The 25,487-nt window shown below is 45.1% G+C and overlaps 13 non-coding genes across 13 annotated transcripts; all 13 read right to left on the reverse strand.

Annotated features, from left to right (window-relative positions):
- Positions 1-849: 849 nt before the first annotated feature.
- Positions 850-921, reverse strand: trnad-guc (transfer RNA aspartic acid (anticodon GUC)). Its single transcript has one exon. It is a non-coding gene; the product is annotated as a tRNA-Asp (tRNA).
- Positions 922-4,938: 4,017 nt separating this feature from the next.
- On the reverse strand, positions 4,939-5,010 carry trnad-guc (transfer RNA aspartic acid (anticodon GUC)). Its single transcript has one exon. It is a non-coding gene; the product is annotated as a tRNA-Asp (tRNA).
- A 2,655-nt stretch (positions 5,011-7,665) lies between these two features.
- trnad-guc (transfer RNA aspartic acid (anticodon GUC)) lies at positions 7,666-7,737 on the reverse strand. Its single transcript has one exon. It is a non-coding gene; the product is annotated as a tRNA-Asp (tRNA).
- Positions 7,738-9,029: 1,292 nt separating this feature from the next.
- Positions 9,030-9,101, reverse strand: trnad-guc (transfer RNA aspartic acid (anticodon GUC)). The gene has a single exon. It is a non-coding gene; the product is annotated as a tRNA-Asp (tRNA).
- A 2,655-nt stretch (positions 9,102-11,756) lies between these two features.
- trnad-guc (transfer RNA aspartic acid (anticodon GUC)) lies at positions 11,757-11,828 on the reverse strand. The gene has a single exon. It is a non-coding gene; the product is annotated as a tRNA-Asp (tRNA).
- A 1,291-nt stretch (positions 11,829-13,119) lies between these two features.
- On the reverse strand, positions 13,120-13,191 carry trnad-guc (transfer RNA aspartic acid (anticodon GUC)). The gene has a single exon. It is a non-coding gene; the product is annotated as a tRNA-Asp (tRNA).
- A 1,292-nt stretch (positions 13,192-14,483) lies between these two features.
- On the reverse strand, positions 14,484-14,555 carry trnad-guc (transfer RNA aspartic acid (anticodon GUC)). Its single transcript has one exon. It is a non-coding gene; the product is annotated as a tRNA-Asp (tRNA).
- A 645-nt stretch (positions 14,556-15,200) lies between these two features.
- Positions 15,201-15,272, reverse strand: trnad-guc (transfer RNA aspartic acid (anticodon GUC)). The gene has a single exon. It is a non-coding gene; the product is annotated as a tRNA-Asp (tRNA).
- Positions 15,273-16,565: 1,293 nt separating this feature from the next.
- Positions 16,566-16,637, reverse strand: trnad-guc (transfer RNA aspartic acid (anticodon GUC)). Its single transcript has one exon. It is a non-coding gene; the product is annotated as a tRNA-Asp (tRNA).
- Positions 16,638-17,282: 645 nt separating this feature from the next.
- On the reverse strand, positions 17,283-17,354 carry trnad-guc (transfer RNA aspartic acid (anticodon GUC)). Its single transcript has one exon. It is a non-coding gene; the product is annotated as a tRNA-Asp (tRNA).
- A 645-nt stretch (positions 17,355-17,999) lies between these two features.
- trnad-guc (transfer RNA aspartic acid (anticodon GUC)) lies at positions 18,000-18,071 on the reverse strand. The gene has a single exon. It is a non-coding gene; the product is annotated as a tRNA-Asp (tRNA).
- Positions 18,072-20,719: 2,648 nt separating this feature from the next.
- trnad-guc (transfer RNA aspartic acid (anticodon GUC)) lies at positions 20,720-20,791 on the reverse strand. The gene has a single exon. It is a non-coding gene; the product is annotated as a tRNA-Asp (tRNA).
- A 1,292-nt stretch (positions 20,792-22,083) lies between these two features.
- Positions 22,084-22,155, reverse strand: trnad-guc (transfer RNA aspartic acid (anticodon GUC)). The gene has a single exon. It is a non-coding gene; the product is annotated as a tRNA-Asp (tRNA).
- Between the last annotated feature and the right edge of the window lie 3,332 nt (positions 22,156-25,487).

Raw genomic sequence — 25,487 nt, forward strand, 5'->3', positions numbered from 1 at the left:
TTTTTGCTTTTTCCAGAAAACACATTGAATTAAACTGTCTTGTTCACCATCACGACACAGTATGAAGAGAGGTGGGATCGGCAGGTTCCAAAATCACGAACCACGTCGACGGTGGTTACATTCGTGTCGGAAGTGTGTCGGCCCAGGGCTCAGTGTCTGAGGGACTGGGTCTGCGTGGGGCAATTATGATATTCAGTACACTGTCAATGAGATTTCGTTCCCCTTTACTTCGTAATAATAGACAGAGTAGTGAAGCAAAGAAGACATGAAAGACAAATCCAGGAACCACGGTTCAGAAGGGTCCACTATGCGTCACTTTACAAGACATTTCTTGGAATGAGGCTGATGCGTGTTGGGAGATGATCCGGTTCATCAAATTTATACATTTTGTGTCCAGTTTTTGCATTTTCATCGCGATTCGAAGGTCGTTGTTTAATATCGCGGGGTGCAGGTCATCTGTATCGGCGAATGTGTTCCTAACCAGTAGCTGAGAGTCACTGTCCGATCCTGCTTGATTGTCTTATTACTCACGAGTTGGTTGAGTTGACCGGTGGAGAAATCTCTTTGAATTGTATCATTTTTGCGAGTGCATATCGTGTGCGACAAATGGCGCATGTTGAAGGCAGCGTTTTTCTTTTACAGGGGCAAATATGGGAAATGAAGAAGGTAATGTGTCCGCTTCGCTGACCCATGCATTGCACAGAAATATTGGTGCAGGCGGTTTTGATGAGCGGTCTCAATTCCGCACTGTTGATTGCATCTCTGGGGCGATGTGTCTTGGCGGATTCGACAGCCGATGTACCAATTCTAAAAAATCATTCCCAATTTTTTTCTGGTAAGGTACAAACTCTCCCCGTCGGGGAATTGAACCCCGGTCTCCCGCGTGACAGGCGGGGATACTAACCACTATACTAACAAGGAACTTCGGTTTGGCACGATACGCTTGGCCAACTGAGGGTTTCTGCGCTTCTGAAATCACTCCATTTACTGAAGATGCTCGATTTGTCTGTGAAATCAGTAAAATCGCGGCAACTCAATACCATGTGGAAAGGAAGATCGTCCCATGTTAATTTTGGAAGACTGGATGCAGGATCACCCAAACACTTCCGCGTGTATTGAGCTGTAAATATTGAGGCGGTTGTTCACTTCAGACCCTGACATCTGCAGGCGGGCTAATGGCAGCAATATTCACGCGATCAGTTCCAGTGGCATGAGATTCCGCAAAAATTATATCGGAAATTATGTTTGGCTCCATGTAAAGTAAAAACGACTTCAATTAACCAGTTGCCTAAACAGGGCCACTACTTATATAGTCAGCAAGCAACATTATACATCAGACTTTTGTGCAAATCAGGAGATGTGTATTTTTGCTTTTCCCAGAAAACACATTGAATTAAACTGTATTGTTCACCATCACGACACAGTATGAAGAGAGATGGGATCGGCAGGTTCCAAAATCACGAATCACGTCGACGATGGTTACATTCGTGTCAGAAGTGTGTCGGCCCAGCGCATAGTGTCTGAGGGACTGGGTCTGCGTGGGGCAATTATGATATTCAGTACACTGTCAATGAGATTTCGTTCCCCTTTACTTCGTAATAATAGACAGAGTAGTGAAGCAAAGAAGACATGAAAGACAAATTCAGGAACCACGGTTCAGAAGGGTCCACTATGCGTCACTTTACAAGACATTTCTTGGAATGAGGCTGATGCGTGTTGGGAGATGATCCGGTTCATCAAATTTATACATTTTGTGTCCAGTTTTTGCATTTTCATCGCGGTTCGAAGGCCGTTGTTTAATATCGCGGGGTGCAGGTCATCTGTATCGGCGAATGTGTTCCTAACCAGTAGCTGAGAGTCACTGTCCGATCCTGCTTGATTGTCTTATTATTCACGAGTTGGTTGAGTTGACCGTTGGAGAAATCTCTTTGAATTGTATCATTTTTGCGAGTGCATATCGTGTGCGACAAATGACGCATGTTGAAGGCAGCGTTTTTCTTTTACAGGGGCAAATATGGGAAATGAAGAAGGTAATGTGTCCGCTTCGCTGACCCATGCATTGCACAGAAATATTGGTGCAGGCGGTTTTGATGAGCGGTCTCAATTCCGCACTGTTGATTGCATCTCTGGGGCGGTGTGTCTTGGCGGATTCGACAACCGATGTACCAATTCTAAAAAATCATTCCCAATTTTTTTCTGGTAAGGTACAAACTCTCCCCGTCAGGGAATTGAACCCCGGTCTCCCGCGTGACAGGCGGGGATACTAACCACTATCCAACGAGGAACTTCCGTTTGGCAAGATACGCTTGGCCAACTGAGGGTTTCTGCGCTTCTGAAATCACTCCATTTACTGAAGATGCTCGATTTGTCTGTGAAATCAGTAAAATCGCGGCAACTCAATACCATGTGGAAAGGAAGATCGTCCCATGTTAATTTTGGAAGACTGGATGCAGGATCACCCAAACACTTCCGCGTGTATTGAGCTGTAAATATTGAGGCGGTTGTTCACTTCAGACCCTGACATCTGCAGGCGGGCTAATGGCAGCAATATTCACGCGATCAGTTCCAGTGGCATGAGATTCCGCAAAAATTATATCGGAAATTATGTTTGGCTCCATGTAAAGGAAAAACGATTTCAATTAACCACTTGCCTAAACAGGGCCACTACTTATATAGTCAGCAAGCAACATTATACATCAGACTTTTGTGCAAATCAGGAGATGTGTATTTTTGCTTTTCCCAGAAAACACATTGAATTAAACTGTCTTGTTCACCATCACGACACAGTATGAAGAGAGATGGGATCGGCACGTTCCAAAATCACGAATCACGTCGACGATGGTTACATTCGTGTCAGAAGTGTGTCGGCCCAGCGCACAGTGTCTGAAGGACTGGGTCTGCGTGGGGCAATTATGATATTCAGTACACTGTCAATGAGATTTCGTTCCCCTTTACTTCGTATTAATAGATAGAGTAGTAAAGCAGAGAAGACATGAAAGACAAATTCAGGAACCACGGTTCAGAAGGGTCCACTATGCGTCACTTTACAAGACATTTCTTGGAATGAGGCTGATGCGTGTTGAGAGATGATCCGGTTCATCAAATTTATACATTTTGTGTCCAGTTTTTGCATTTTCATCGCGGTTCGAAGGCCGTTGTTTAATATCGCGGGGTGCAGGTCATCTGTATCGGCGAATGTGTTCCTAACCAGTAGCTGAGAGTCACTGTCCGATCCTGCTTGATTGTCTTATTATTCACGAGTTGGTTGAGTTGACCGGTGGAGAAATCTCTTTGAATTGTATCGTTTTTGCGAGTGCATATCGTGTGCGACAAATGGCGCATGTTGAAGGCAGCGTTTTTCTTTTACAGGGGCAAATATGGGAAATGAAGAAGGTAATGTGTCCGCTTCGCTGACCCATGCATTGCACAGAAATATTGGTGCAGGCGGTTTTGATGAGCGGTCTCAATTCCGCACTGTTGATTGCATCTCTGGGGCGGTGTGTCTTGGCGGATTCGACAACCGATGTACCAATTCTAAAAAATCACTCCCAATTTTTTTCTGGTAAGGTACAAACTCTCCCCGTCAGGGAATTCAACCCCGGTCTCCCGCGTGACAGGCGGGGATACTAACCACTATCCAACGAGGAACTTCCGTTTGGCAAGATACGCTTGGCCAACTGAGGGTTTCTGCGCTTCTGAAATCACTCCATTTACTGAAGATGCTCGATTTGTCTGTGAAATCAGTAAAATCGCGGCAACTCAATACCATGTGGAAAGGAAGATCGTCCCATGTTAATTTTGGAAGACTGGATGCAGTATCACCCAAACACTTCCACGCGTATTGAGCTGTAAATATTGAGGCGGTTGTTCACTTCAGACCCTGACATCTGCAGGTGGGCTAATGGCAGCAATATTCACACGATCAGTTCCAGTGGCATGAAATTTGGCAAAAATTAGATCGGAAATTATGTTTGGCTCCATATAGAGTAAAAACGATTGCAATTAACCTGTTGCCTAAACAGGGCCACTACTTATATAGTCAGCAAGCAACATTATACATCAGACTTTTGTGCAAATGAGGAGATGTGTATTTTGCTTTTCCCAGAAAACACATTGAATTAAACTGTCTTGTTCACCATCAAGACACAGTATGAAGAGAGATGGGATCGGCAGGTTCCAAAATCACGAATCACGTCGACGATGGTTACATTCGTGTCAGAAGTGTGTCGGCCCAGGGCACAGTGTCTGAGGGACTGGGTCTGCGTGGGGCAATTATGATATTCAGTACACTGTCAATGAGATTTTGTTCCCCTTTACTTCGTAATAATAGACAGAGTAGTGCAGCAAAGAAGACATGAAAGACAAATTCAGGAACCACGGTTCAGAAGGGTCCACTATGCGTCACTTTACAAGACATTTCTTGGAATGAGGCTGATGCGTGTTGAGAGATGATCCGGTTCATCAAATTTATACATTTTGTGTCCAGTTTTTGCATTTTCATCGCGGTTCGAAGGCCGTTGTTTAATATCGCGGGGTGCAGGTCATCTGTATCGGCGAATCTGTTCCTAACCAGTAGCTGCGAGTCACTGTCCGATCCTGCTTGATTGTCTTATTATTCACGAGTTGGTTGAGTTGACCGGTGGAGAAATCTCTTTGAATTGTATCATTTTTGCGAGTGCATATCGTGTGCGACAAATGGCGCATGTTGAAGGCAGCGTTTTTCTTTTACAGGGGCAAATATGGGAAATGAAGAAGGTAATGTGTCCGCTTCGCTGACCCATGCATTGCACAGAAATATTGGTGCAGGCGGTTTTGATGAGCGGTCTCAATTCCGCACTGTTGATTGCATCTCTGGGGCGGTGTGTCTTGGCAGATTCGACAGCCGATGTACCAATTCTAAAAAATCATTCCCAATTTTTTTCTGGTAAGGTACAAACTCTCCCCGTCGGGGAATTGAACCCCGGTCTCCGGCGTGACAGGCGGGGATACTAACCACTATACTAACGAGGAACTTCGGTTTGGCACGATACGCTTGGCCAACTGAGGGTTTCTGCGCTTCTGAAATCACTCCATTTACTGAAGATGCTCGATTTGTCTGTGAAATCAGTAAAATCGCGGCAACTCAATACCATGTGGAAAGGAAGATCGTCCCATGTTAATTTTGGAAGACTGGATGCAGGATCACCCAAACACTTCCGCGTGTATTGAGCTGTAAATATTGAGGCGGTTGTTCACTTCAGACCCTGACATCTGCAGGCGGGCTAATGGCAGCAATATTCACGCGATCAGTTCCAGTGGCATGAGATTCCGCAAAAATTATATCGGAAATTATGTTTGGCTCCATGTAAAGTAAAAACGATTTCAATTAACCAGTTGCCTAAACAGGGCCACTACTTATATAGTCAGCAAGCAACATTATACATCAGACTTTTGTGCAAATCAGGAGATGTGTATTTTTGCTTTTCCCAGAAAACACATTGAATTAAACTGTCTTGTTCACCATCACGACACAGTATGAAGAGAGATGGGATCGGCAGGTTCCAAAATCACGAATCACGTCGACGATGGTTACATTCGTGTCAGAAGTGTGTCGGCCCAGCGCACAGTGTCTGAGGGACTGGGTCTGCGTGGGGCAATTATGATATTCAGTCCACTGTCAATGAGATTTCGTTCCCCTTTACTTCGTATTAATAGATAGAGTAGTAAAGCAGAGAAGACATGAAAGACAAATTCAGGAACCACGGTTCAGAAGGGTCCACTCTGCGTCACTTTACAAGACATTTCTTGGAATGAGGCTGATGCGTGTTGAGAGATGATCCGGTTCATCAAATTTATACATTTTGTGTCCAGTTTTTGCATTTTCATCGCGGTTCGAAGGCCGTTGTTTAATATCGCGGGGTGCAGGTCATCTGTATCGGCGAATGTGTTCCTAACCAGTAGCTGAGAGTCACTGTCCGATCCTGCTTGATTGTCTTATTATTCACGAGTTGGTTGAGTTGACCGGTGGAGAAATCTCTTTGAATTGTATCATTTTTGCGAGTGCATATCGTGTGCGACAAATGGCGCATGTTGAAGGCAGCGTTTTTCTTTTACAGGGGCAAATATGGGAAATGAAGAAGGTAATGTGTCCGCTTCGCTGACCCATGCATTGCACAGAAATATTGGTGCAGGCGGTTTTGATGAGCGGTCTCAATTCCGCACTGTTGATTGCATCTCTGGGGCGGTGTGTCTTGGCGGATTCGACAACCGATGTACCAATTCTAAAAAATCATTCCCAATTTTTTTATGGTAAGGTACAAACTCTCCCCGTCAGGGAATTGAACCCCGGTCTCCCGCGTGACAGGTGGGGATACTAACCACTATCCAACGAGGAACTTCCGTTTGGCAAGATACGCTTGGCCAACTGAGGGTTTCTGCGCTTCTGAAATCACTCCATTTACTGAAGATGCTCGATTTGTCTGTGAAATCAGTAAAATCGCGGCAACTCAATACCATGTGGAAAGGAAGATCGTCCCATGTTAATTTTGGAAGACTGGATGCAGGATCACCCAAACACTTCCGCGTGTATTGAGCTGTAAATATTGAGGCGGTTGTTCACTTCAGACCCTGACATCTGCAGGCGGGCTAATGGCAGCAATATTCACGCGATCAGTTCCAGTGGCATGAGATTCCGCAAAAATTATATCGGAAATTATGTTTGGCTCCATGTAAAGTAAAAACGATTTCAATTAACCAGTTGCCTAAACAGGGCCACTACTTATATAGTCAGCAAGCAACATTATACATCAGACTTTTGTGCAAATCAGGAGATGTGTATTTTTGCTTTTCCCAGAAAACACATTGAATTAAACTGTCTTGTTCACCATCACGACACAGGATGAAGAGAGATGGGATCGGCAGGTTCCAAAATCACGAATCACGTCGACGATGGTTACATTCGTGTCAGAAGTGTGTCGGCCCAGGGCACAGTGTCTGCGGGACTGGGTCTGCGTGGGGCAATTATGATATTCAGTCCACTGTCAATGAGATTTCGTTCCCCTTTACTTCGTATTAATAGATAGAGTAGTGAAGCAAAGAAGACATGAAAGACAAATTCAGGAACCACGGTTCAGAAGGGTCCATTATGCGTCACTTTACAAGACATTTCTTGGAATGAGGCTGATGCGTGTTGGGAGATGATCCGGTTCATCAAATTTATCCATTTTGTGTCCAGTTTTTGCATTTTCATCGCGGTTCGAAGGCCGTTGTTTAATATCGCGGGGTGCAGGTCATCTGTATCGGCGAATGTGTTCCTAACCAGTAGCTGAGAGTCACTGTCCGATCCTGCTTGATTGTCTTATTATTCACGAGTTGGTTGAGTTGACCGTTGGAGAAATCTCTTTGAATTGTATCATTTTTGCGAGTGCATATCGTGTGCGACAAATGGCGCATGTTGAAGGCAGCGTTTTTCTTTTACAGGGGCAAATATGGGAAATGAAGAAGGTAATGTGTCCGCTTCGCTGACCCATGCATTGCACAGAAATATTGGTGCAGGCGGTTTTGATGAGCGGTCTCAATTCCGCACTGTTGATTGCATCTCTGGGGCGATGTGTCTTGGCGGATTCGACAGCCGATGTACCAATTCTAAAAAATCATTCCCAATTTTTTTCTGGTAAGGTACAAACCCTCCCCGTCGGGGAATTGAACCCCGGTCTCCCGCGTGACAGGCGGGGATACTAACCATTATACTAACGAGGAACTTCGGTTTGGCACGATACGCTTGGCCAACTGAGGGTTTCTGCGCTTCTGAAATCACTCCATTTACTGAAGATGCTCGATTTGTCTGTGAAATCAGTAAAATCGCGGCAACTCAATACCATGTGGAAAGGAAGATCGTCCCATGTTAATTTTGGAAGACTGGATGCAGGATCACCCAAACACTTCCGCGTGTATTGAGCTGTAAATATTGAGGCGGTTGTTCACTTCAGACCCTGACATCTGCAGGCGGGCTAATGGCAGCAATATTCACGCGATCAGTTCCAGTGGCATGAGATTCCGCAAAAATTATATCGGAAATTATGTTTGGCTCCATGTAAAGTAAAAACGATTTCAATTAACCAGTTGCCTAAACAGGGCCACTACTTATATAGTCAGCAAGCAACATTATACATCAGACTTTTGTGCAAATCAGGAGATGTGTATTTTTGCTTTTCCCAGAAAACACATTGAATTAAACTGTCTTGTTCACCATCACGACACAGTATGAAGAGAGATGGGATCGGCAGGTTCCAAAATCACGAATCACGTCGACGATGGTTACATTCGTGTCAGAAGTGTGTCGGCCCAGCGCACAGTGTCTGAGGGACTGGGTCTGCGTGGGGCAATTATGATATTCAGTCCACTGTCAATGAGATTACGTTCCCCTTTTCTTCGTAATAATAGACAGAGTAGTGAAGCAAAGAAGACATGAAAGACAAATTCAGGAACCACGGTTCAGAAGGGTCCACTATGCGTCACTTTACAAGACATTTCTTGGAATGAGGCTGATGCGTGTTGGGAGATGATCCGGTTCATCAAATTTATACATTTTGTGTCCAGTTTTTGCATTTTCATCGCGGTTCGAAGGCCGTTGTTTAATATCGCGGGGTGCAGGTCATCTGTATCGGCGAATCTGTTCCTAACCAGTAGCTGCGAGTCACTGTCCGATCCTGCTTGATTGTCTTATTATTCACGAGTTGGTTGCGTTGACCGGTGGAGAAATCTCTTTGAATTGTATCATTTTTGCGAGTGCATATCGTGTGCGACAAATGGCGCATGTTGAAGGCAGCGTTTTTCTTTTACAGGGGCAAATATGGGAAATGAAGAAGGTAATGTGTCCGCTTCGCTGACCCATGCATTGCACAGAAATATTGGTGCAGGCGGTTTTGATGAGCGGTCTCAATTCCGCACTGTTGATTGCATCTCTGGGGCGATGTGTCTTGGCGGATTCGACAGCCGATGTACCAATTCTAAAAAATCATTCCCAATTTTTTTCTGGTAAGGTACAAACTCTCCCCGTCGGGGAATTGAACCCCGGTCTCCCGCGTGACAGGCGGGGATACTAACCACTATACTAACGAGGAACTTCGGTTTGGCGCGATACGCTTGGCCAACTGAGGGTTTCTGCGCTTCTGAAATCACTCCATTTACTGAAGATGCTCGATTTGTCTGTGAAATCAGTAAAATCGCGGCAACTCAATACCATGTGGAAAGGAAGATCGTCCCATGTTAATTTTGGAAGACTGGATGCAGGATCACCCAAACACTTCCGCGTGTATTGAGCTGTAAATATTGAGGCGGTTGTTCACTTCAGACCCTGACATCTGCAGGCGGGCTAATGGCAGCAATATTCACGCGATCAGTTCCAGTGGCATGAGATTCCGCAAAAATTATATCGGAAATTATGTTTGGCTCCATGTAAAGTAAAAACGACTTCAATTAACCAGTTGCCTAAACAGGGCCACTACTTATATAGTCAGCAAGCAACATTATACATCAGACTTTTGTGCAAATCAGGAGATGTGTATTTTTGCTTTTCCCAGAAAACACATTGAATTAAACTGTATTGTTCACCATCACGACACAGTATGAAGAGAGATGGGATCGGCAGGTTCCAAAATCACGAATCACGTCGACGATGGTTACATTCGTGTCAGAAGTGTGTCGGCCCAGGGCACAGTGTCTGAGGGACTGGGTCTGCGTGGGGCAATTATGATATTCAGTACACTGTCAATGAGATTTCGTTCCCCTTTACTTCGTAATAATAGACAGAGTAGTGAAGCAAAGAAGACATGAAAGACAAATTCAGGAACCACGGTTCAGAAGGGTCCACTATGCGTCACTTTACAAGACATTTCTTGGAATGAGGCTGATGCGTGTTGGGAGATGATCCGGTTCATCAAATTTATACATTTTGTGTCCAGTTTTTGCATTTTCATTGCGGTTCGAAGGCCGTTGTTTAATATCGCGGGGTGCAGGTCATCTGTATCGGCGAATGTGTTCCTAACCAGTAGCTGAGAGTCACTGTCCGATCCTGCTTGATTGTCTTATTATTCACGAGTTGGTTGAGTTGACCGTTGGAGAAATCTCTTTGAATTGTATCATTTTTGCGAGTGCATATCGTGTGCGACAAATGGCGCATGTTGAAGGCAGCGTTTTTCTTTTACAGGGGCAAATATGGGAAATGAAGAAGGTAATGTGTCCGCTTCGCTGACCCATGCATTGCACAGAAATATTGGTGCAGGCGGTTTTGATGAGCGGTCTCAATTCCGCACTGTTGATTGCATCTCTGGGGCGGTGTGTCTTGGCGGATTCGACAGCCGATGTCCCAATTCTAAAAAATCATTCTCAATTTTTTTCTGGTAAGGTACAAACTCTCCCCGTCAGGGAATTGAACCCCGGTCTCCCGCGTGACAGGCGGGGATACTAACCACTATCCAACGAGGAACTTCCGTTTGGCAAGATACGCTTGGCCAACTGAGGGTTTCTGCGCTTCTGAAATCACTCCATTTACTGAAGATGCTCGATTTGTCTGTGAAATCAGTAAAATCGCGGCAACTCAATACCATGTGGAAAGGAAGATCGTCCCATGTTAATTTTGGAAGACTGGATGCAGGATCACCCAAACACTTCCACGCGTATTGAGCTGTAAATATTGAGGCTGTTGTTCACTTCAGACCCTGACATCTGCAGGCGGGCTAATGGCAGCAATATTCACGCGATCAGTTCCAGTGGCATGAGATTCCGCAAAAATTATATCGGAAATTATGTTTGGCTCCATGTAAAGTAAAAACGATTTCAATTAACCAGTTGCCTAAACAGGGCCACTACTTATATAGTCAGCAAGCAACATTATACATCAGACTTTTGTGCAAATCAGGAGATGTGTATTTTTGCTTTTCCCAGAAAACACATTGAATTAAACTGTCTTGTTCACCATCACGACACAGTATGAAGAGAGATGGGATCGGCAGGTTCCAAAATCACGAATCACGTCGACGATGGTTACATTCGTGTCAGAAGTGTGTCGGCCCAGCGCACAGTGTCTGAGGGACTGGGTCTGCGTGGGGCAATTATGATATTCAGTACACTGTCAATGAGATTTTGTTCCCCTTTACTTCGTATTAATAGATAGAGTAGTGAAGCAAAGAAGACATGAAAGACAAATTCAGGAACCACGGTTCAGAAGGGTCCACTATGCGTCACTTTACAAGACATTTCTTGGAATGAGGCTGATGCGTGTTGCGAGATGATCCGGTTCATCAAATTTATACATTTTGTGTCCAGTTTTTGCATTTTCATCGCGGTTCGAAGGCCGTTGTTTAATATCGCGGGGTGCAGGTCATCTGTATCGGCGAATGTGTTCCTAACCAGTAGCTGAGAGTCACTGTCCGATCCTGCTTGATTGTCTTATTATTCACGAGTTGGTTGAGTTGACCGGTGGAGAAATCTCTTTGAATTGTATCATTTTTGCGAGTGCATATCGTGTGCGACAAATGGCGCATGTTGAAGGCAGCGTTTTTCTTTTACAGGGGCAAATATGGGAAATGAAGAAGGTAATGTGTCCGCTTCGCTGACCCATGCATTGCACAGAAATATTGGTGCAGGCGGTTTTGATGAGCGGTCTCAATTCCGCACTGTTGATTGCATCTCTGGGGCGGTGTGTCTTGGCAGATTCGACAGCCGATGTACCAATTCTAAAAAATCATTCCCAATTTTTTTCTGGTAAGGTACAAACTCTCCCCGTCGGGGAATTGAACCCCGGTCTCCCGCGTGACAGGTGGGGATACTAACCACTATACTAACGAGGAACTTCGGTTTGGCGCGATACGCTTGGCCAACTGAGGGTTTCTGCGCTTCTGAAATCACTCCATTTACTGAAGATGCTCGATTTGTCTGTGAAATCAGTAAAATCGCGCAACTCAATACCATGTGGAAAGGAAGATCGTCCCATGTTAATTTTGGAAGACTGGATGCAGGATCACCCAAACACTTCCGCGTGTATTGAGCTGTAAATATTGAGGCGGTTGTTCACTTCAGACCCTGACATCTGCAGGCGGGCAAATGGCAGCAATATTCACGCGATCAGTTCCAGTGGCATGAGATTCCGCAAAAATTATATCGGAAAATATGTTTGGCTCCATGTAAAGTAAAAACAATTTCAATTAACCAGTTGCCTAAACAGGGCCACTACTTATATAGTCAGCAAGCAACATTATACATCAGACTTTTGTGCAAATCAGGAGATGTGTATTTTTGCTTTTCCCAGAAAACACATTGAATTAAACTGTCTTGTTCACCATCACGACACAGTATGAAGAGAGATGGGATCGGCAGGTTCCAAAATCACGAATCACGTCGACGATGGTTACATTCGTGTCAGAAGTGTGTCGGCCCAGCGCACAGTGTCTGCGGGACTGGGTCTGCGTGGGGCAATTATGATATTCAGTCCACTGTCAATGAGATTTCGTTCCCCTTTACTTCGTAATAATAGACAGAGTAGTGAAGCAAAGAAGACATGAAAGACAAATTCAGGAACCACGGTTCAGAAGGGTCCACTATGCGTCACTTTACAAGACATTTCTTGGAATGAGGCTGATGCGTGTTGAGAGATGATCCGGTTCATCAAATTTATACATTTTGTGTCCAGTTTTTGCATTTTCATCGCGGTTCGAAGGCCGTTGTTTAATATCGCGGGGTGCAGGTCATCTGTATCGGCGAATGTGTTCCTAACCAGTAGCTGAGAGTCACTGTCCGATCCTGCTTGATTGTCTTATTATTCATGAGTTGGTTGAGTTGACCGGTGGAGAAATCTCTTTGAATTGTATCATTTTTGCGAGTGCATATCGTGTGCGACAAATGGCGCATGTTGAAGGCAGCGTTTTTCTTTTACAGGGGCAAATATGGGAAATGAAGAAGGTAATGCGTCCGCTTCGCTGACCCATGCATTGCACAGAAATATTGGTGCAGGCGGTTTTGATGAGCGGTCTCAATTCCGCACTGTTGATTGCATCTCTGGGGCGGTGTGTCTTGGCAGATTCGACAGCCGATGTACCAATTCTAAAAAATCATTCCCAATTTTTTTCTGGTAAGGTACAAACTCTCCCCGTCGGGGAATTGAACCCCGGTCTCCCGCGTGACAGGCGGGGATACTAACCACTATACTAACGAGGAACTTCGGTTTGGCCCGATACGCTTGGCCAACTGAGGGTTTCTGCGCTTCTGAAATCACTCCATTTACTGAAGATGCTCGATTTGTCTGTGAAATCAGTAAAATCGCGGCAACTCAATACCATGTGGAAAGGAAGATCGTCCCATGTTAATTTTGGAAGACTGGATGCAGGATCACCCAAACACTTCCGCGTGTATTGAGCTGTAAATATTGAGGCGGTTGTTCACTTCAGACCCTGACATCTGCAGGCGGGCTAATGGCAGCAATATTCACGCGATCAGTTCCAGTGGCATGAGATTCCGCAAAAATTATATCGGAAATTATGTTTGGCTCCATGTAAAGTAAAAACGATTTCAATTAACCAGTTGCCTAAACAGGGCCACTACTTATATAGTCAGCAAGCAACATTATACATCAGACTTTTGTGCAAATCAGGAGATGTGTATTTTTGCTTTTCCCAGAAAACACATTGAATTAAACTGTCTTGTTCACCATCACGACACAGTATGAAGAGAGATGGGATCGGCAGGTTCCAAAATCACGAATCACGTCGACGATGGTTACATTCGTGTCAGAAGTGTGTCGGCCCAGCGCACAGTGTCTGAGGGACTGGGTCTGCGTGGGGCAATTATGATATTCAGTACACTGTCAATGAGATTTCGTTCCCCTTTACTTCGTATTAATAGATAGAGTAGTGAAGCAAAGAAGACATGAAAGACAAATTCAGGAACCACGGTTCAGAAGGGTCCACTATGCGTCACTTTACAAGACATTTCTTGGAATGAGGCTGATGCGTGTTGGGAGATGATCCGGTTCATCAAATTTATACATTTTGTGTCCAGTTTTTGCATTTTCATCGCGGTTCGAAGGCCGTTGTTTAATATCGCGGGGTGCAGGTCATCTGTATCGGCGAATGTGTTCCTAACCAGGAGCTGCGAGTCACTGTCCGATCCTGCTTGATTGTCTTATTATTCATGAGTTGGTTGAGTTGACCGGTGGAGAAATCTCTTTGAATTGTATCATTTTTGCGAGTGCATATCGTGTGCGACAAATGGCGCATGTTGAAGGCAGCGTTTTTCTTTTACAGGGGCAAATATGGGAAATGAAGAAGGTAATGTGTCCGCTTCGCTGACCCATGCATTGCACAGAAATATTGGTGCAGGCGGTTTTGATGAGCGGTCTCAATTCCGCACTGTTGATTGCATCTCTGGGGCGATGTGTCTTGGCGGATTCGACAGCCGATGTACCAATTCTAAAAAATCATTCCCAATTTTTTTCTGGTAAGGTACAAACTCTCCCCGTCGGGGAATTGAACCCCGGTCTCCCGCGTGACAGGCGGGGATACTAACCACTATACTAACGAGGAACTTCGGTTTGGCACGATACGCTTGGCCAACTGAGGGTTTCTGCGCTTCTGAAATCACTCCATTTACTGAAGATGCTCGATTTGTCTGTGAAATCAGTAAAATCGCGGCAACTCAATACCATGTGGAAAGGAAGATCGTCCCATGTTAATTTTGGAAGACTGGATGCAGGATCACCCAAACACTTCCGCGTGTATTGAGCTGTAAATATTGAGGCGGTTGTTCACTTCAGACCCTGACATCTGCAGGCGGGCTAATGGCAGCAATATTCACGCGATCAGTTCCAGTGGCATGAGATGGCGTTTGTTTCGGTGCAACTTATTATTCATGAGTTGGTTGAGTTGACCGGTGGAGAAATCTCTTTGAATTGTATCATTTTTGCGAGTGCATATCGTGTGCGACAAATGGCGCATGTTGAAGGCAGCGTTTTTCTTTTACAGGGGCAAATATGGGAAATGAAGAAGGTAATGTGTCCGCTTCGCTGACCCATGCATTGCACAGAAATATTGGTGCAGGCGGTTTTGATGAGCGGTCTCAATTCCGCACTGTTGATTGCATCTCTGGGGCGATGTCTCTTGGCGGATTCGACAGCCGATGTACCAATTCTAAAAAATCATTCCCAATTTTTTTCTGGTAAGGTACAAACTCTCCCCGTCGGGGAATTGAACCCCGGTCTCCCGCGTGACAGGCGGGGATACTAACCACTATACTAACGAGGAACTTCGGTTTGGCACGATACGCTTGGCCAACTGAGGGTTTCTGCGCTTCTGAAAACACTCCATTTACTGAAGATGCTCGATTTGTCTGTGAAATCAGTAAAATCGCGGCAACTCAATACCATGTGGAAAGGAAGATCGTCCCATTATAAATTTTGGAAGACTGGATGCAGGATCACCCAAACACTTCCGCGTGTATTGAGCTGTAAATATTGAGGCGGTTGTTCACTTCAGACCCTGACATCTGCAGGCGGGCTAATGGCAGCAATATTCACGCGATCAGTTCCAGTGGCATGAGATTCCGCAAAAATTATATCGGAAATTATGTTTGGCTCCATGTAAAGTAAAAACGATTTCAATTAACCAGTTGCCTAAACAGGGCCACTACTTATATAGTCAGCAAGCAACATTATACATCAGACTTTTGTGCAAATCAGGAGATGTGTATTTTTGCTTTTCCCAGAAAACACATTGAATTAAACTGTCTTGTTCACCATCACGACACAGTATGAAGAGAGATGGGATCGGCAGGTTCCAAAATCACGAATCACGTCGACGATGGTTACATTCGTGTCAGAAGTGTGTCGGCCCAGCGCACAGTGTCTGAGGGACTGGGTCTGCGTGGGGCAATTATGATATTCAGTACACTGTCAATGAGATTTCGTTCCCCTTTACTTCGTATTAATAGATAGAGTAGTGAAGCAAAGAAGACATGAAAGACAAATTCAGGAACCACGGTTCAGAAGGGTCCACTATGCGTCACTTTACAAGACATTTCTTGGAATGAGGCTGATGCGTGTTGGGAGATGATCCGGTTCATCAAATTTATACATTTTGTGTCCAGTTTTTGCATTTTCATCGCGGTTCGAAGGCCGTTGTTTAATATCGCGGGGTGCAGGTCATCTGTATCGGCGAATGTGTTCCTAACCAGGAGCTGCGAGTCACTGTCCGATCCTGCTTGATTGTCTTATTATTCATGAGTTGGTTGAGTTGACCGGTGGAGAAATCTCTTTGAATTGTATCATTTTTGCGAGTGCATATCGTGTGCGACAAATGGCGCATGTTGAAGGCAGCGTTTTTCTTTTACAGGGGCAAATATGGGAAATGAAGAAGGTAATGTGTCCGCTTCGCTGACCCATGCATTGCACAGAAATATTGGTGCAGGCGGTTTTGATGAGCGGTCTCAATTCCGCACTGTTGATTGCATCTCTGGGGCGATGTGTCTTGGCGGATTCGACAGCCGATGTACCAATTCTAAAAAATCATTCCCAATTTTTTTCTGGTAAGGTACAAACTCTCCCCGTCGGGGAATTGAACCCCGGTCTCCCGCGTGACAGGCGGGGATACTAACCACTATACTAACGAGGAACTTCGGTTTGGCACGATACGCTTGGCCAACTGAGGGTTTCTGCGCTTCTGAAATCACTCCATTTACTGAAGATGCTCGATTTGTCTGTGAAATCAGTAAAATCGCGGCAACTCAATACCATGTGGAAAGGAAGATCGTCCCATGTTAATTTTGGAAGACTGGATGCAGGATCACCCAAACACTTCCGCGTGTATTGAGCTGTAAATATTGAGGCGGTTGTTCACTTCAGACCCTGACATCTGCAGGCGGGCTAATGGCAGCAATATTCACGCGATCAGTTCCAGTGGCATGAGATGGCGTTTGTTTCGGTGCAACTTATTATTCATGAGTTGGTTGAGTTGACCGGTGGAGAAATCTCTTTGAATTGTATCATTTTTGCGAGTGCATATCGTGTGCGACAAATGGCGCATGTTGAAGGCAGCGTTTTTCTTTTACAGGGGCAAATATGGGAAATGAAGAAGGTAATGTGTCCGCTTCGCTGACCCATGCATTGCACAGAAATATTGGTGCAGGCGGTTTTGATGAGCGGTCTCAATTCCGCACTGTTGATTGCATCTCTGGGGCGATGTGTCTTGGCGGATTCGACAGCCGATGTACCAATTCTAAAAAATCATTCCCAATTTTTTTCTGGTAAGGTACAAACTCTCCCCGTCGGGGAATTGAACCCCGGTCTCCTGCGTGACAGGCGGGGATACTAACCACTATACTAACGAGGAACTTCGGTTTGGCACGATACGCTTGGCCAACTGAGGGTTTCTGCGCTTCTGAAATCACTCCATTTACTGAAGATGCTCGATTTGTCTGTGAAATCAGTAAAATCGCGGCAACTCAATACCATGTGGAAAGGAAGATCGTCCCATGTTAATTTTGGAAGACTGGATGCAGGATCACCCAAAAACTTCCGCGTGTATTGAGCTGTAAATATTGAGGCGGTTGTTCACTTCAGACCCTGACATCTGCAGGCGGGCTAATGGCAGCAATATTCACGCGATCAGTTCCAGTGGCATGAGATGGCGTTTGTTTCGGTGCAACTTATTATTCATGAGTTGGTTGAGTTGACCGGTGGAGAAATCTCTTTGAATTGTATCATTTTTGCGAGTGCATATCGTGTGCGACAAATGGCGCATGTTGAAGGCAGCGTTTTTCTTTTACAGGGGCAAATATGGGAAATGAAGAAGGTAATGTGTCCGCTTCGCTGACCCATGCATTGCACAGAAATATTGGTGCAGGCGGTTTTGATGAGCGGTCTCAATTCCGCACTGTTGATTGCATCTCTGGGGCGATGTGTCTTGGCGGATTCGACAGCCGATGTACCAATTCTAAAAAATCATTCCCAATTTTTTTCTGGTAAGGTACAAACTCTCCCCGTCGGGGAATTGAACCCCGGTCTCCCGCGTGACAGGCGGGGATACTAACCACTATACTAACGAGGAACTTCGGTTTGGCACGATACGCTTGGCCAACTGAGGGTTTCTGCGCTTCTGAAAACACTCCATTTACTGAAGATGCTCGATTTGTCTGTGAAATCAGTAAAATCGCGGCAACTCAATACCATGTGGAAAGGAAGATCGTCCCATTATAAATTTTGGAAGACTGGATGCAGGATCACCCAAACACTTCCGCGTGTATTGAGCTGTAAATATTGAGGCGGTTGTTCACTTCAGACCCTGACATCTGCAGGCGGGCTAATGGCAGCAATATTCACGCGATCAGTTCCAGTGGCATGAGATTCCGCAAAAATTATATCGGAAATTATGTTTGGCTCCATGTAAAGTAAAAACGATTTCAATTAACCAGTTGCCTAAACAGGGCCACTACTTATATAGTCAGCAAGCAACATTATACATCAGACTTTTGTGCAAATCAGGAGATGTGTATTTTTGCTTTTCCCAGAAAACACATTGAATTAAACTGTCTTGTTCACCATCACGACACAGTATGAAGAGAGATGGGATCGGCAGGTTCCAAAATCACGAATCACGTCGACGATGGTTACATTCGTGTCAGAAGTGTGTCGGCCCAGCGCACAGTGTCTGAGGGACTGGGTCTGCGTGGGGCAATTATGATATTCAGTCCACTGTCAATGAGATTTCGTTCCCCTTTACTTCGTATTAATAGATAGAGTAGTGAAGCAAAGAAGACATGAAAGACAAATTCAGGAACCACGGTTCAGAAGGGTCCACTATGCGTCACTTTACAAGACATTTCTTGGAATGAGGCTGATGCGTGTTGAGAGATGATCCGGTTCATCAAATTTATACATTTTGTGTCCAGTTTTTGCATTTTCATCGCGGTTCGAAGGCCGTTGTTTAATATCGCGGGGTGCAGGTCATCTGTATCGGCGAATGTGTTCCTAACCAGTAGCTGAGAGTCACTGTCCGATCCTGCTTGATTGTCTTATTATTCACAAGTTGGTTGAGTTGACCGTTGGAGAAATCTCTTTGAATTGTATCATTTTTGCGAGTGCATATCGTGTGCGACAAATGGCGCATGTTGAAGACAGCGTTTTTCTTTTACAGGGGCAAATATGGGAAATGAAGAAGGCAATGTGTCCGCTTCGCTGACCCATGCATTGCACAGAAATATTGATGCGGGCGGTTTTGATGAGCGGTCTCAATTCCGCACTTTTGATTGCATCTCTGGGGCGGTGTGCCTTGGCGGATTCGACAGCCGATGTACCAATTCTAAAAAACCATTCCCAATTTTGTTCTGGTAAGGTACAAACTATCCCCGTTGGGGAATTGAACCCCGGTCTCCCACGTGACAGGCGGAGATACTAACCACTATACTAACGAGGAACTCCGGTTTGGTTAGCCACGCTTGGCCAACTGAGGGTTTCTGCGCCTCTGAAATCACTCCATTTACTGAAGATGCTCGATTTGTCTGTGAAATCAGTAAAATCGCGGCAACTCAATACCATGTGGAAAGGAAGATCGTCCCATGTTAATTTTGGAAGACTGGATGCAGGATCACCCAAACACTTCCACGTGTATTGAGCTGTAAATATTGAGGCTGTTGTTCACTTCAGACCCTGACATCTGCAGGCGGGCTAATGGCAGCAATATTCACACGATCAGTTCCAGTGGCATGAGATTCTGCAGAAATTAGATCGGAAATTATGTTTGGCTCCATGTAAAGTAAAAACGATTTCAATTAACCTGTTGCCTAAACAGGGCCACTACTTATATAGTCAGCAAGCAACATTATACATCAGACTTTTGTGCAAATGAGGAGATGTGTATTTTTGCTTTTCCCAGAAAACACATTGAATTAAACTGTCTTGTTCACGATCACGACACAGTATGAAGAGAGATGGGATCGGCAGGTTCCAAAATCACGAATCACGTCGACGCTGGTTACAGAAGTGTGTCGGCCAAGGGCACAGTGTCTGAGGGACTGGGTCTGCCTGGGGCAATTATGATATTCAGTACACTGTGAATGAGATTTTGTTCCCCTTTACTTCGTATTAATAGACAGAGTAGTGAAGCAAAGAAGACATGAAAGACAAATTCAGGAACCACGGTTCAGAAGGGTCCACTATGCGTCACTTTACAAGACATTTCTTGGAATGAGGCTGATGCGTGTTGGGAGATGATCCGGTTCATCAAATTTATACATTTTGTGTCCAGTTTTTGCATTTTCATCGCGATTCGAAGGTCGTTGTTTAATATCGCGGGGTGCAGGTCATCTGTATCGGCGAATCTGTTCCTAACCAGTAGCTGCGAGTCACTGTCCGATCCTGCTTGATTGTCTTATTATTCACGAGTTGGTTGAGTTGACCGTTGGAGAAATCTCTTTGAATTGTATCGTTTTTGCGAGTGCATATCGTGTGCGACAAACGGCGCATGTTGAAGGCAGCGTTTTTCTTTTACAGGGGCAAATATGGGAAATGAAGAAGGTAATGTGTACGTTTCGCTGAACCACGCATTGCACAGAAATATTGATGCGGGCGGTTTTGATGAGCGGTCTCAATTCCGCACTGTTGATTGCATCTCTGGGGCGGTGTGCCTTGGCGGATTCGACAGCCGATGTACCAATTCTAAAAAATCATTCCCAATTTTGTTCTGGTAAGGTACAAACTCTCCCCGTCGGGGAATTGAACCCCGGTCTCCCACGTGACAGGCGGAGATACTAACCACTATACTAACGAGGAACTCCGGTTTGGTGAGCCACGCTTGGCCAACTGAGGGTTTCTGCGCCTCTGAAATCACTCCATTTACTGAAGATGCTCGATTTGGCTGTGAAATCAGTAAAATCGCGGCAACTCAATACCATGTGGAAAGGAAGATCGTCCCATGTTAATTTTGGAAGACTGGATGCAGGATCACCCAAACACTTCCACGTGTATTGAGCTGTAAATATTGAGGCTGTTGTTCACTTCAGACCCTGACATCTGCAGGTGGGCTAATGGCAGCAATATTCACGCGATCAGTTCCAGTGGCATGAGATTCCGCAAAAATTATATCGGAAATTATGTTTGGCTCCATATAAAGAAAAAACGATTTCAATTAACCTGTTGTCTAAACAGGGCCACTACTTATATAGTCAGCAAGCAACATTATACATCAGACTTTTGTGCAAATGAGGAGATGTGTATTTTTGCTTTTCCCAGAAAACACATTGAATTAAACTGTCTTGTTCACGATCACGACACAGTATGAAGAGAGATGGGATCGGCAGGTTCCAAAATCACGAATCACGTCGACGCTGGTTACATTCGTGTCAGAAGTGTGTCGGCCAAGGGCACAGTGTCTGAGGGATTGGGTCTGCCTGGGGCAATTATGATATTCAGTACACTGTCAATGAGATTTTGTTCCCCTTTACTTCGTAATAACAGACAGAGTAGTGAAGCAAAGAAGACATGAAAGACAAATTCAGGAACCACGGTTCAGAAGGGTCCACTATTCGTCACTTTACAAGACATTTCTTGGAATGAGGCTGATGCGTGTTGAGAGATGATCCGGGTCATCAAATTTATACATTTTGTGTCCAGTTTTTGCATTTTCATCGCGGTTCGAAGGCCGTTGTTTAATATCGCGGGGTGCAGGTCATCTGTATTGGCGAATGTGTTCCTAACCAGTAGCTGAGAGTCACTGTCCGATCCTGCTTGATTGTCTTATTATTCACGAGTTGGTTGAGTTGACCGTTGGAGAAATCTCTTTGAATTGTATCATTTTTGCGAGTGCATATCGTGTGCGACAAATGGCGCATGTTGAAGGCAGCGTTTTTCTTTTACAGGGGCAAATATGGGAAATGAAGAAGGTAATGTGTCCGTTTCGCTGACCCACGCATTGCACAGAAATATTGGTGCGGGCGGTTTTGATGAGCGGTCTCAATTCCGCACTGTTGATTGCATCTCTGGGGCGGTGTTTCTTGGCGGATTCGACAGCCAATGTACCAATTCTAAAAAATCATTTCCAATTTTTTTCTGGGAAGGTACAAACTCTCCCCGTCGGGGAATTGAACCCCGGTCTCCCGCGTGACAAGCAGGGATACTAACCACTATACTAACGAGGAACTTTGGTTGGGCTAGCCACGCTTGGCCAACTGAGGGTTTCTGCGCCTCTGAAATCACTCCATTTACTGAAGATGCTCGATTTGTCTGTGAAATCAGTAAAATCGCGGCAACTCAATACCATGTGGAAAGGAAGATCGTCCCATGTTAATTTTTGAAGACTGGATGCAGGATCACCCAAACACTTCCACGTGTATTGAGCTGTAAATATTGAGGCTGTTGTTCACTTCAGACCCTGACATCTGCAGGTGGGCTAATGGCAGCAATATTCACGCGATCAGTTCCAGTGGCATGAGATTCCGCAAAAATTAGATCGGAAATTATGTTTGGCTCCATGTAAAGTAAAAACGATTTCAATTAACCTGTTGCCTAAACAGGGCCATTACTTATATAGTCAGCAAGCAACATTATACATCAGACTTTTGTGCAAATAAGGAGATGTGTATTTTTGCTTTTCCCAGAAAACACATTGAATTAAACTGTCTTGTTCACGATCACGACACAGTATGAAGAGAGATGGGATCGGCAGGTTCCAAAATCACGAATCACGTCGACGGTGGTTACATTCGTGTCAGAAGTGTGTCGGCCCAGGGCACAGTGTCTGAGGGACTGGGTCTGCGTGGGGCAATTATGATATTCAGTACACTGTCAATGAGATTTTGTTCCCCTTTACTTCGTCATAATAGACAGAGTAGTGAAGCAAAGAAGACATGAAAGACAAATTCAGGAACCACGGTTCAGAAGGGTCCACTATGCGTCACTTTACAAGACATTTCTTGGAATGAGGCTGATGCGTGTTGAGAGATGATCCGGTTCATCAAATTTATACATTTTGTGTCCAGTTTTTGCATTTTCATCGCGGTTCGAAGGTCGTTGTTTAATAATAATGTGGCGCTGCTAGTCAAGAGCAGTATTACGGTGGCGGAGAGGATGCTAGATGGGGACTCTTCTGCCGAGGTAGTATGGGCTGAAGTTAGAAACAGGAAAGGAGAGGTCACCCTGTTGGGAGTTTTTTATAGGCCTCCTAATAGTTCTAGTGATGTAGAGGAAAGGATGGCGAAGATGATTCTGGATATGAGCGAAAGTAACAGGGTAGTTATTATGGGAGATTTTAACTTTCCAAATATTGACTGGAAAAGATATAGTTCGAGTACAATAGATGGGTCGTTTTTTGTACAGTGTGTGCAGGAGGGTTTCCTGAAACAATATGTTGACAGGCCAACAAGAGGCGAGGCCACGTTGGATTTGGTTTTGGGTAATGAACCAGGCCAGGTGTTGGATTTGGAGGTAGGAGAGCACTTTGGGGACAGTGACCACAATTCGGTGACGTTTACGTTAATGATGGAAAGGGATAAGTATACACCGCAGGGCAAGAGTTATAGCTGGGGGAAGGGCAATTATGATGCCATTAGACGTGACTTGGGGGGATAAGGTGGAGAAGTAGGCTGCAAGTGTTGGGCACACTGGATAAGTGGGGCTTGTTCAAGGAACAGCTACTGCGTGTTCTTGATAAGTATGTACCGGTCAGACAGGGAGGAAGGCGTCGAGCGAGGGAACCGTGGTTTACCAAGGAAGTGGAATCTCTTGTTAAGAGGAAGAAGGAGGCCTATGTGAAGATGAAGTGTGAAGTTTCGGTTGGGGCGATGGATAGTTACAAGGTAGCGAGGAAGGATCTAAAGAGAGAGCTAAGACGAGCAAGGAGGGGACATGAGAAGTATTTGGCAGGAAGGATCAAGGAAAACCCAAAAGCTTTCTATAGGTATGTCAGGAATAAGCGAATGACTAGGGAAAGAGTAGGACCAGTCAAGGACAGGGATGGGAAATTGTGTGTGGAGTCTGAAGAGATAGGCGAGATACTAAATGAATATTTTTCGTCAGTATTCACTCAGGAAAAAGATAATGTTGTGGAGGAGAATGCTGAGCCACAGGCTAATAGAATAGATGGCATTGAGGTACGTAGGGAAGAGGTGTTGGCAATTCTGGACAGGCTGAAAATAGATAAGTCCCCGGGACCTGATGGGATTTATCCTAGGATTCTATCGGAGGCCAGGGAAGAGATTGCTGGACCTTTGGCTTTGATTTTTATGTCATCATTGTCTACAGGAATAGTGCCAGAGGACTGGAGGACAGCAAATGTAGTCCCTTTGTTCAAAAAGGGGAGCAGAGACAACCCCGGCAACTATAGGCCGGTGAGCCTCACGTCTGTAGTGGGTAAAGTCTTGGAGGGGATTATAAGAGACAAGATTTATAATCATCTAGATAGGAATAATATGATCAGGGATAGTCAGTATGGCTTTGTGAAGGGTAGGTCATGCCTCACAAACCTTATTGAGTTCTTTGAGAAGGTGACTGAACAGGTAGATGAGGGTAGAGCAGTTGATGTGGTGTATATGGATTTCAGCAAAGTGTTTGATAAGGTTCCCCACGGTAGGCTATTGCAAAAAATACGGAGGCTGGGGATTGAGGGTGATTTAGAGATGTGGATCAGAAATTGGCTAGCTGAAAGAAGACAGAGGGTGGTGGTTGATGGGAAATGTTCAGAATGGAGTACAGTCACAAGTGGAGTACCACAAGGATCTGTTCTGGGGCCGTTGCTGTTTGTCATTTTTATCAATGACCTAGAGGAAGGCGCAGAAGGGTGGGTGAGTAAATTTGCAGACGATACTAAAGTCGGTGGTGTTGTCGATAGTGTGGAAGGATGTAGCAGATTACAGAGGGATATAGATAAGCTGCAGAGCTGGGCCGAGAGGTGGCAAATGGAGTTTAATGGAGAGAAGTGTGAGGTGATTCACTTTGGAAGGAATAACAGGAATGCGGAATATTTGGCTAATGGTAAAGTTCTTGAAAGTGTGGCTGAGCAGAGGGATCTAGGTGTCCCTGTACATAGATCCCTGAAAGTTGCCACCCAGGTTGATAGGGTTGTGCAGAAGGCCTATGGAGTGTTGGCCTTTATTGGTAGAGGGATTGAGTTCCGGAGTCGGGAGGTCATGTTGCAGCTGTACAGAACTCTGGTACGGCCGCATTTGGAGTATTGCGTACAGTTCTGGTCACCGCATTATAGGAAGGACGTGGAGGCTTTGGAGCGGGTGCAGAGGAGATTTACCAGGATGTTGCCTGGTATGGAGGGAAAATCTTATGAGGAAAGGCTGATGGACTTGAGGTTGTTTTCGTTGGAGAGAAGAAGGTTAAGAGGAGACTTAATAGAGGCATACAAAATGATCAGGGGGTTGGATAGGGTGGACAGTGAGAGCCTTCTCCCGCGGATGGATATGGCTGGCACGAGGGGACATAACATTAAACTGAGGGGTAATAGATATAGGACAGAGGTCAGAGG

Source organism: Scyliorhinus torazame, chromosome 25 (assembly GCF_047496885.1).
Source record: "Scyliorhinus torazame isolate Kashiwa2021f chromosome 25, sScyTor2.1, whole genome shotgun sequence".
Taxonomy (NCBI): Eukaryota; Metazoa; Chordata; class Chondrichthyes; order Carcharhiniformes; family Scyliorhinidae; genus Scyliorhinus; species Scyliorhinus torazame.